General features: G+C 35.7%; 1 long non-coding RNA gene across 1 annotated transcript; it reads right to left on the bottom strand.

Moving 5' to 3' along the window:
- Positions 1-7712: 7712 nt before the first annotated feature.
- Positions 7713-9054, bottom strand: LOC113471113. Its single transcript, XR_003393936.1, has 2 exons — positions 8667-9054; positions 7713-7921 (listed from the first exon to the last, which is right to left on the bottom strand). It is a non-coding gene; the product is annotated as an uncharacterized LOC113471113 (long non-coding RNA).
- Between the last annotated feature and the right edge of the window lie 1116 nt (positions 9055-10170).

Genomic DNA, 10170 nt, shown 5'->3' with positions numbered 1-10170 from the left:
AGCCAACCAGAAATCCAAATTTCAAAGATTACCACACGCATGGTGGTAAAAGCTCACACAAGCAAAGAATGAAACACATTAAAAACTAATATGTAGGAGGTACAGCTACTAAATAAATTGCTGATGAAAATCAGAAGGAGGAGAAACCTCTTACTTTGGGATTTCAAGTCTCTTTGTTTAAATTTCTTTTCCTTGGTACATAAGATCAAGAGAGATCTTAGGGGAAAAGAATTTCCCGCGTATAAAGAGGTCAGTCAAACTGTCCAATGTGCCTTTTTCATGTTCACGAGTGTACATATGGACCAAACATAATAAAGCATACATATTACATAGTATGTATGTGGTTATGCTTATAGCATCAATGTTTTAAACATAATCGCTTCCCAAATGATTTGTGTTTCAAAGAGCTTAAATTGTTTAAAACGGAAAGAGCGGGAGGGGGGAAGGGGAGTCATTAAGGTAAAAATAAAGGTCAACCAAGTAAGTTGTGGTGGTACCATTAAGTAGTGACAGGGCAAAGGGTTAAGGTATGTTAAATGCTCTTGAATATAAAATGTAGGTTAGGTACCGGGAGTTTAACCTCTTTGATTCTCAGAAATAACTCTCCTACGCGGAAAAGGGAGGGGAAAAGAAAGGACGGAATAGAAAGGAAGGGATAGAAAAGAGTAGGAAGGGCAGATATAGAGCTGATGTCGAAGAGGGGGGGCGAGGAGAAAGATAAAGAAGAAGAGAAGGAGGAGTGGAAAGGGGATAAGAACAAGCTGGGCCCGTTCCTCCGGGAATTTTTTAGTTTTTAGCCCGTAGTTTATTCGATCGTGGTTAAACACCTATTTGCTTCTTGGCCAGAGGGGATAGCACGTTGATTGCCCATCTAATGAGAAAATGTCCTCTATGTCTAAACCTGCCTCGGTGGTGTAGTGGACAACAGGTCTGGTAATCAGGAGGGCGTGGGTTCAATCCCAGCCGAGGTGTGGAAACTTTGTCTGAGAATTTGACCACAATAATAGTCTACTTTTGGTACAAAGGGACTCTTTAGTCCTCTTTGAGCAGTGTAAATAAGTAATAAGAACCACATAATTATGATTCATTTTAAAAAATACTTTCCTTATTATAGGATAAGGAAAGTAAAAATACATCTCTGATGATGGATGGAACCTAATGTGAAATAATGTATGATCTACAAAGTATATTTACCTTTACATAGTTTACATATGTAACGGTACGAGGTCTGTCTGTTGGTTTGTCTTGGCAGAGTGACAGACCAGGTTATGTCATGGATTGATTCATGTCTAAAATGACATCATGGGAGAGAGATAAAAAACTCCACCAGACTATATCACGAGAAATATAGGTAGGTATTATAATATAGAGGTAAAAAATGTGGAACACACATTCAGAGAAGAGTTAATCGTCCCGAGTTAGATTCCCTGAGAAAAGTGGGATGGTTTACATCTTTTTTCGATTTTTCCGAGATCATTTTTTTGTACCTTCCATGATTACAGGTTTCTTTTCTTTTACAAAACGAGTGTGACTTTAACTTTAAGGCATGTGATGTTTTCAAATCCACTGGACCCCAAATTATTGGAAAACGGATTTTATTTTTTGTCTTCATTGACTGAATTCTCACATATTGAGTTCTTCCACACACACCCAGATATTGTTTGACTTAGTGGTCGATATCGTCCGTAGCCACCTCTATATTCTGAAGTAGGGTAACCACTTGAAATGATATTGGGAACATTGGGCATTGGGTGGTGTGCTGATATTTCTCTATTGAAATATTTTAATATCCACAGCGCCATTGACATTGTGCCAAAACATTGCTCAGTGTGAACATAACATCAACATCACGTACACTCCGGGAATATGGAAAATGGTCGAAACCCAGTACCCACAGTTTTCCTTTCTATATTCCTATAAAATGAGCCAACCAGAAATCCAAATTCCAAAGATTACCACACGCATGGTGGTAAAAGCTCATAAGCAAAGAATGAAACACATTAAAAACTAATATGTAGGAGGTATAGCTACTAAATAAATTGCTGATGAAAATCAGAAGAAGGAGAAACCTCTTACTTTGGGATTTCAAGTCTTTTTGTTTAAATTTCTTTTCCTTGGTACATAAGATCAAGAGAGATCTTGGGGGAAAAGAATTGCCTCAATTGCCCGAGTCCCGAGTATAAAGTGGTCAGTCAAACTGTCCAATGTGCCTTTTTCATGTTCACGAGTGTACATATGGACCAAACATAATAAAGCATACATATAAGGGAGAGAGATAAAAAACTCCACCAGACTATATCACGAGAAATATAGGTAGGTATTATAATATAGAGGTAAAAAATGTGGAACACACATCCAGAGAAGAGTTAATCGTCCCGAGTTAAATTCCCTGAGAAAAGTGGGATGGTTTACATCTTTTTTCGATTTTTCCGAGATCATTTTTTTTGTACCTTCCATGATAACAGGTTTCTTTTCTTTTACAAAACGAGTGTGACTTTAAGGCATGTGATGTGACTTTATAAAATGTTCCGTTCCTTTAATAAATAATAGAAACTTTATCAGCTTTTCCTTTACACGCTTTGGCCTCCGTAAGCACTAAATACAGGCCATTTTTAACATTTTTAAAACAGCAGGGGGGAGTTGTATATTTTAATAATACAGGTTGTATATTAAGGTTAGTTTAACGTTAACTTTCACAAGTTACAGCCAACTGATGTTGACATTTCCACATTCATCCCTATGTTAACATTTAAGTTGTACCACCATTGGGGGGGGGGAATGGTTGGTTTGTTTGAACTTGGGCCTTAAAATGTTCCGTTCCTTTAATAAATAATAGAAACTTTATCAGCTTTTCCTTTACACGCTATGGCCTCCGTAAGCACTAAATACAGGCCATATCTAACATTTTAAAAACAGCAGGGGGGAGTTGTATATTTTAATAATACAGGTTGTATATTAGGTTAGTTTGACGTTAACTTTCACAAGTTACAGCCAACTGTTGACATTTCCACATTCATCCCTATGTTAACATTAAAGTTGTACCACCATTTGTAACATTATAGTTTCACCCCCATGTTGACATCAATATTTCACCTCCATATCAATAATTCTAGATTTCGAGAACACCATTTCGACTTACCGACCGAGTGGAGGAGGTAAAGCAAATTGCATACATATTTAATACACAGTGAGCATCGCATTACTTACCTGAAACAGAGAGAAGGGGGAGTAACAAATTAGTCATGGAGGAGGTGAAGCAAATTGCATACATATTTAATACACAGGGAGCATCGCACTACTTACCTGAAACAGAGAGAAGGGGGAGTAACAAATTAGTCATATAGTGAGTAATATTGAGCGAGCACAAGGTTCACTCCAACTTTATTTGGGTGATTTCAATCTTATGAACGCCTGGAAATACGCGTGAGTATTCAATACGCAACAAACAAATCTCGTATCCGTTCCGTTCTCAATTTTCCCCGTTCGACTGTATACCTGTTAAACAGTTTTACAGTTTTATCGCGTATCCACTCAATTCTCCAGGTTCGCCTGTACTAGTATTCCTGTATCTAGGTGATCGTTTCTCCACCACTTATCATTCTCTAATCCTGTGTACCCCCCCCTCTAGCCCCCATACTTAATCTTCTCAGAGCACTTTACCCTTCCTCTGATTTTAATTTTTAAATATTTCTTACGATTATTAAAAACAATTTTATTATCAACTATACTTGATCTTTCTTATCAGTGACTTAGTAGAAGTTGACATGGTGTCATGTCTCCTATAGCCTGAAGCTAGTGGTCATAGCTGACCTTATCCACTAGATGACTAGACTATTAGACAGTGCCAAGTTCCCACTAGTTACCATACATACGACTGATACGAGGGGGTTAACCCTAACATTACCACAAGTGGCCATACAAATGACAGAAAAACCTACTGTTTTTATTATTATTATTTTATTTTAATTGAAGTTTGGACCATTTCAAATTGAAATTAATACCAAAACTTTTTGCCTCCGGGAAGGGGTCGGAAGCCCCGTTAGCAACAAGAGGGTTAACGTTGGCATTCGGATGGCAATTATATGAAAGAGGTCGTTGTAGTATTGTTTTGGTTACCTCCCAAGGTCATCTGATGCTCATTATGACAAGATAATGATAATAAACATATTATCACACGTATAGATGTTTAACAACCTGGCGTTCCCTTTGTACTGACATAACATTTATTGTTTGAATTTTAACCACGATTTCAGTTTTTTACTTTCCATACACTATAATCTCTTCGACCAAGTTTTCGATGGTCAGTTTTTAGTGCCCAAACACGTTTTGAGGTCCCCAGAGCCTAAATCCAAAGTTTCTGCGATTGGTCCATTTTTAAGAGCCAGACACTGCAATTTTGCATGTAAGTAGTCTTCAAATGTGACAAGAACGCAACACGATACTTTGGTTAAGATCGTTGCATCGGTTGGCGGTATTTTTACCGCTTTTTGGCGGTTTTCGGTACATTCAAAAGGACAAAGAAAGTCGTGTGATGTACACACCAGACGTGTAACCACGATTTCAGTTTTTTTTTCCGTCGTAGTAGAAAAATACAAAGTTTGTATTACAAAATAAAAATACCTATACATTTCAAAGTCTGCCATCTTTTAAAATTACGAATCTTCTATCACTGGACAGCCGGACATGGGGTCTGAGTAAGTAGGGACTATAATATGAATCTTCTGATACTCCAAGTAAATTATCTCACGCAGACTATAGCATACTTATAGTTAAGAGAAAGGATTCAACCAACTGATTACAATAATAATTAGTTTTACTCCAGATATAGTCCGTGTCCTAGTTGTGGAGTTGCTAAGGCAGTGGATTCACAAATGAGGGGACTATGGGTCGAATCCCAGCAACGACTTAAAATAAGTGATTCAGATTATCCGAAAAAAAAGAAGATCCTTTGAAATATTAGGTTGAACAAATAATTAAACAATAATAATTAGTTTTACTCCAGATATAGTCCGTGTCCTAGTTGTGGAGTTGCTAAGGCAGTGGATTCACAAATGAGGGGACTATGGTTCGAATCCCAGCAACGATATAAATTAAGTGATTCAGATTGTCAAAAAAAGAAGAAGATCCTTTGAAATATTAGGTTGAACAAATAATTAATTTTTTCTTTCTCTCTCTATCTCTTAATTTTTAACACTATAATTCCATTTCCCTGTCACATTTTTCCACAAAAATCACCAATTACCCATGTAATTTTTGGACTTAGTAGAATTAACGAAATTTAGTTAATTCAGCTATAGTTACCGTAACACTATTTTACAATGAACTCACAAGAAACACATTGAAAACGTAATAATATTCACATTAATTTCACAAAATCTTTCGGAAAAATTCAGAAGAATCCACAGAAAAATATTAAAAATCTTGGGGGAAAATTTCGCGAGTTTTTGTTCACACACGAACTCGCGCGGCTAATCACCTATTCACATCGCTCAGTACGAAACAACTTCACTATCACAACTCTACTGAGTAAGAGTATTACTTAGAGTTGAGTTACTCAGCTGAGTTAGTGAACCTGGCCATGAGTTATAATAATACTCAGGCTAATTAATGGTCAGTATTATGTATTTGCTAACAGTTATTGCCCGGTAGCAGTGGTAGCACTCAGCATCGCCTGGTCAACAAGACAGGATTATATCCGGATTCGTTAAGTATACCAGAACTAGAGAGGTAGTGGTGTTAACTGTTATTACTTTCTTTCCTATAGGATAAGGAAAGTAATAAAGAGATGTTATGTTGTAACAATATACTCGGTAATATTACGAGATACAAATGTTTATACAGAGAGGAATAAACGCTCAAGGAAAAGAAGAAGAGGAGGAGGAGGAAGAGGGAGATAAGAGGAAGAAGAAAAAGAGGCAAATGGAGGAAAAACATAAGCCCAAGTAGAAAATGACTACTCTTCATGTTCATAATACCAATACGAGCATGTATACATACATATATCCAAATCCAAGTGTGTATGTATGTTTTACGGAGTGGGAGAGATAATACAGAGGAAGAAGAAAAAGAGGCAAATGGAGGAAAAACATAAGCCCAAGTAGAAAATGACTACTCTTCATGTTCATAATACCAATACGAGTATGTACATACATATATCCAAATCCAAATGTGTGTGTGTATGTATGTTTTACGGAAAGGGAGAGATAATATGTGAGGATGTTGAAGCATTATTAATTCTCTCGTTCTTCAGGAACGGAGGGAGAGAAAAAGCCAAGGAAACTCAAATACCTAAGCAGAGAGCAAGTAGCAAACAGAATTCAAGCCGAAGCAAAATATTTTTGTATGAACGCCTAGAAAATGCAATGTGTATGCAATACGGAACATACAGTAAGTCCCTGGTGGTTAATCAGTAGAACATGTAGGTGGTACCTAATACGCAAACGCAATTACACATAATATAAAATTTGCACTTGCAACAAGTAGGTACCTACCTACTTTAAACAATGAGAAAAAAAAGTACCTACATAGTTACTCGATATCAAGTTTCCAAGTTAGTAAACTTCACACACTTCTCAGAAGAACAACAACAACAACGCAAAACACACAACATGGGTTACAAAAGCATCAACTTCTCTTCAAGCTCAACTTCAAATGACATTTCTGAGAAAATATACGACTCAGTATTCTAAGAAAGCAACATGGCGTCCTTTCTAATCTAACGTAGAATTAAATAGAATAGAAATCTAACGTAGAAAAACAATATACTCGGTAATATTACGAGATACAAATGTTTATACAGAGAGGAATAAACGCTCAAGGAAAAGAAGAAGAGGAGGAGGAGGAGGGAGATAAGAGGAAGAAGAAAAAGAGGCAAATGGAGGAAAAACATAAGCCCAAGTAGAAAATGACTACTTTCATGTTCATAATACGAATACGAGTATGTACATACATATATCCAAATCCAAGTGTGTTACGAGTATGTATACATATATCCAAATCCAAGTGGTGTGTGTATGTTTTACGGAGAGGGAGAGATAATATGTGAGGATCTTCAGGAACGGAGGGAGAGAAAAAGCCAAGGAAACTCAAATACCTAAGCAGAGAGCAAGTAGTAAACAGAATTCAAGCCGAAGCAAAATATTTTTGTATGAACGCCTAGAAAATGCAATGTGTATGCAATACGGAAGATAGAGTAAGTCCCTGGTGGTTAATCAGTGGAACATCTGGGTGGTACCTAATACGCAAACGCAATTACACATAATATAAAATTTGCACTTGCAACAAGTAGGTACCTACCTACTTTTAAAAATGAGAAAAAAAACAGTACCTACATAGTTACTCAATATCAAGTTTCCAAGTTAGTAAACTTCACACACTTCTCAGAACAAAAACACAAACATACAACATGGGTTACAAAAGCATCAACTTCTCTTCAAGCTCAACTTCAAATGACATTTCTGAGAAAATATACGACTCAGTATTCTAAGAAAGCAACATGGCGTCCTTTCTAATCTAACGTAGAATTAAATAGAATTTACAATAGAATAGAAATCTAACGTAGAATTAAATAGAATTTACAATAGAATAGAAATCTAGAGTAGAATAGAATTTATATTTGCAGAGAGTGGTGTTCAAGCAGAAACATAAACTCGATTATTTCTCTCTAAACAAGAGTCACAAAACGAAAACCAAATTCTCTTGGAGGGTTTCAGCCATTTTACTATGATCTACATAGATATTATTTACAAAAAATAATTGGGTAACAACATATCACATTCGTTGTATCTTACACAGTCACTTTTCTATATTTTACACACTGTCATCAGTATCAGAAAGAAGATATAAATAAATAAGTAGACAAGCGAATAGTTGTTCAAGATAATTTCTCTATATGAGTAATTTACATTAAATAAATGATTACCTTGGGGGAAAAGAGAACTATTAGGTAAATAATGTTAACATTATAAAAAAAGAACAATGAAAATTTCAAGGTCATTGATATGATAACATAATGAGGTTAGTGTGGCATTTTTCAGGAAATATTTTGATTCATTATTATCAAATATATTATTAATATTAAAATAATAATTATTGCTGCAATTTATACTGATATGAATCAATATTTATACTGATATTAAATGAAATAAAAATAACTCGTCAATTCAAACGCTTAACACACACAACACATTATTTAAGAAATCAACAAATCAACATACAGAATATGAATAGAAATGTCAACTTATGACTGGAGATTATTTTATGCAACACATGATTACGATATTTATTTTGTGCAAACTAAAAATAAAAAAAAAACATGCATTCAACAAACATTTTTTGTTTCTTCTAAAAATACTAGGGTCAATGGTCAACCCGGTATCTTACCTATCTGCAATGGCTCTTAGTTTGAATACACTTGGAAATGAAGAATCCTAAAAACTAAAACCCAACACGACATACTTTATATTGCAAAGAGAGAATAAAGAACAAAACAAATGCATATTGACAGAATATGAATAGAAATGTCAACTTATGACTGGAGATTATTTTATGCAACACATGATTACGATATTTATTTTGTGCAAACTAAAAAAAAAAAACATGCATTCAACAAACATTTTTTGTTTCTTCTAAAAATACTAGGGTCAATGGTCAACCCGGTATCTTACTTATCTGCAATGGCTCTTAGTTTGAATACACTTGGAAATAAAGAATCCTAAAAACTAAAACCCAACACGACATTATATTGCACAGAGAGAATAAAGAACAAAACAAATGAATATTATTATCAACGCAACAATAATAACAATCACTAATCAGATATATTGAGTACATCTATAGATAAGGAAGAATGTTCCGGGGTGTAATCAGAGTAAAGTACCACGATAATACGCGGTAACCATCAAGAACAACAGGAAACTATTGGAACAAGAGAACAAATTGCAGGAAAAAAAAGTGGAGAAAAAGATAATTAAAAATTTAGATGAAAAAGAAGACCAAAATTTTGGAGTCCTATTAAACCTGATGTTAGAGGATGGCTTTTTGCTGATGAATCTGATGATAGATTGCCATAAGGATCCAAGGGCTAGAGAATGTCCTAAAGCAAACCTGATGTTAGAGGATGGCTTTTTGCTGATGAATCTGATGATAGATTGCCATAAGGATCCAAGGGCCAGAGAATGTCCTAAAGCTACACGAGTTTTAGCAAAATTGTGTACTTTTCTATGGTGAAATGAAAACATTAAAGCTACTTAAAACTTGATCTTCGGCCCTTCTTGAATGGAAACCTCTCATTTCTCTATTTTTGGCCGAGAACAATATAGGCCATTCTCTCATTGTCAGAAGCAGCAAAATGTGTGAATCATAATATAAAACTAAGAGCCTCCTTCTCTCTCTCAAGTGTTACATTTACACAATTGTTGACACTTTATTGGAAAACGGAGGCGAAAATATTTTCCTAGCTGAGTGTTTTTTGAGAAATCTTTCTCTCCTACTTCTCTTCCTCTTTCTTTTGTTTCTTCTTGTCCTCCTCCTATTCCTCCACCTTTTTCTCTTCTTTATGCTCCTCTTCTTTTTTTCTCTCTCCCCCTTCTCTTTTTGTTATTCTTGTTTTTCTCTTTCTCCTCATCCTCTTTCTTCTTCCTTTTCTTCTCCTCTTCCTCCGTTGCCCTCTTCCTCCTCCTTCTTCTTCTCCTTCTCCTCCTCCTCCTATTCCTCCACCTTTTTCTCTTCTTCATGCTCCTCTTCTTTTTTTCTCTCTCCCCCTTCTCTTTTTGCTATTCTTGTTTTTCTCTTTCTCTTCCTCTTTCTTCTTCCTTTTCTCCTCCTCCTTCTCCTCTTCCTCCGTTGCCCTCTTCCTCCTCCTTCTTCTCCTCGTCTCCTCCCTACATTGCTCTCCTCTCTGTTCTCTTTCGTTCAATTGGGTATGTTATTTATTTTCCATTTCTATTCCATTTATTCCCTTGTGAGCTTTGTTTTTCTAAAAATAGTAAGTACCCATCTATACCTCTCATTCTAAAAATAGTAAGTACTTAGGGATTTAAGTACCCATCTATCACACTGAATGGCCCTATTCCAGGAAGGACTGTTTCAAATTGACCTCAATAGGTGAATGGACTAAGCGAGGTCTACGTTTTTAACTCGACAGTTTTTCCTCTGGTTAGATCGGAAGAG

Source organism: Diaphorina citri, unplaced genomic scaffold (assembly GCF_000475195.1).
Source record: "Diaphorina citri unplaced genomic scaffold, Diaci psyllid genome assembly version 1.1 scaffold2083, whole genome shotgun sequence".
Taxonomy (NCBI): Eukaryota; Metazoa; Arthropoda; class Insecta; order Hemiptera; family Psyllidae; genus Diaphorina; species Diaphorina citri.
The sequence above is the reverse complement of the archived record's forward strand: the minus strand, read 5'-3'. Positions and strand labels throughout refer to the sequence as shown.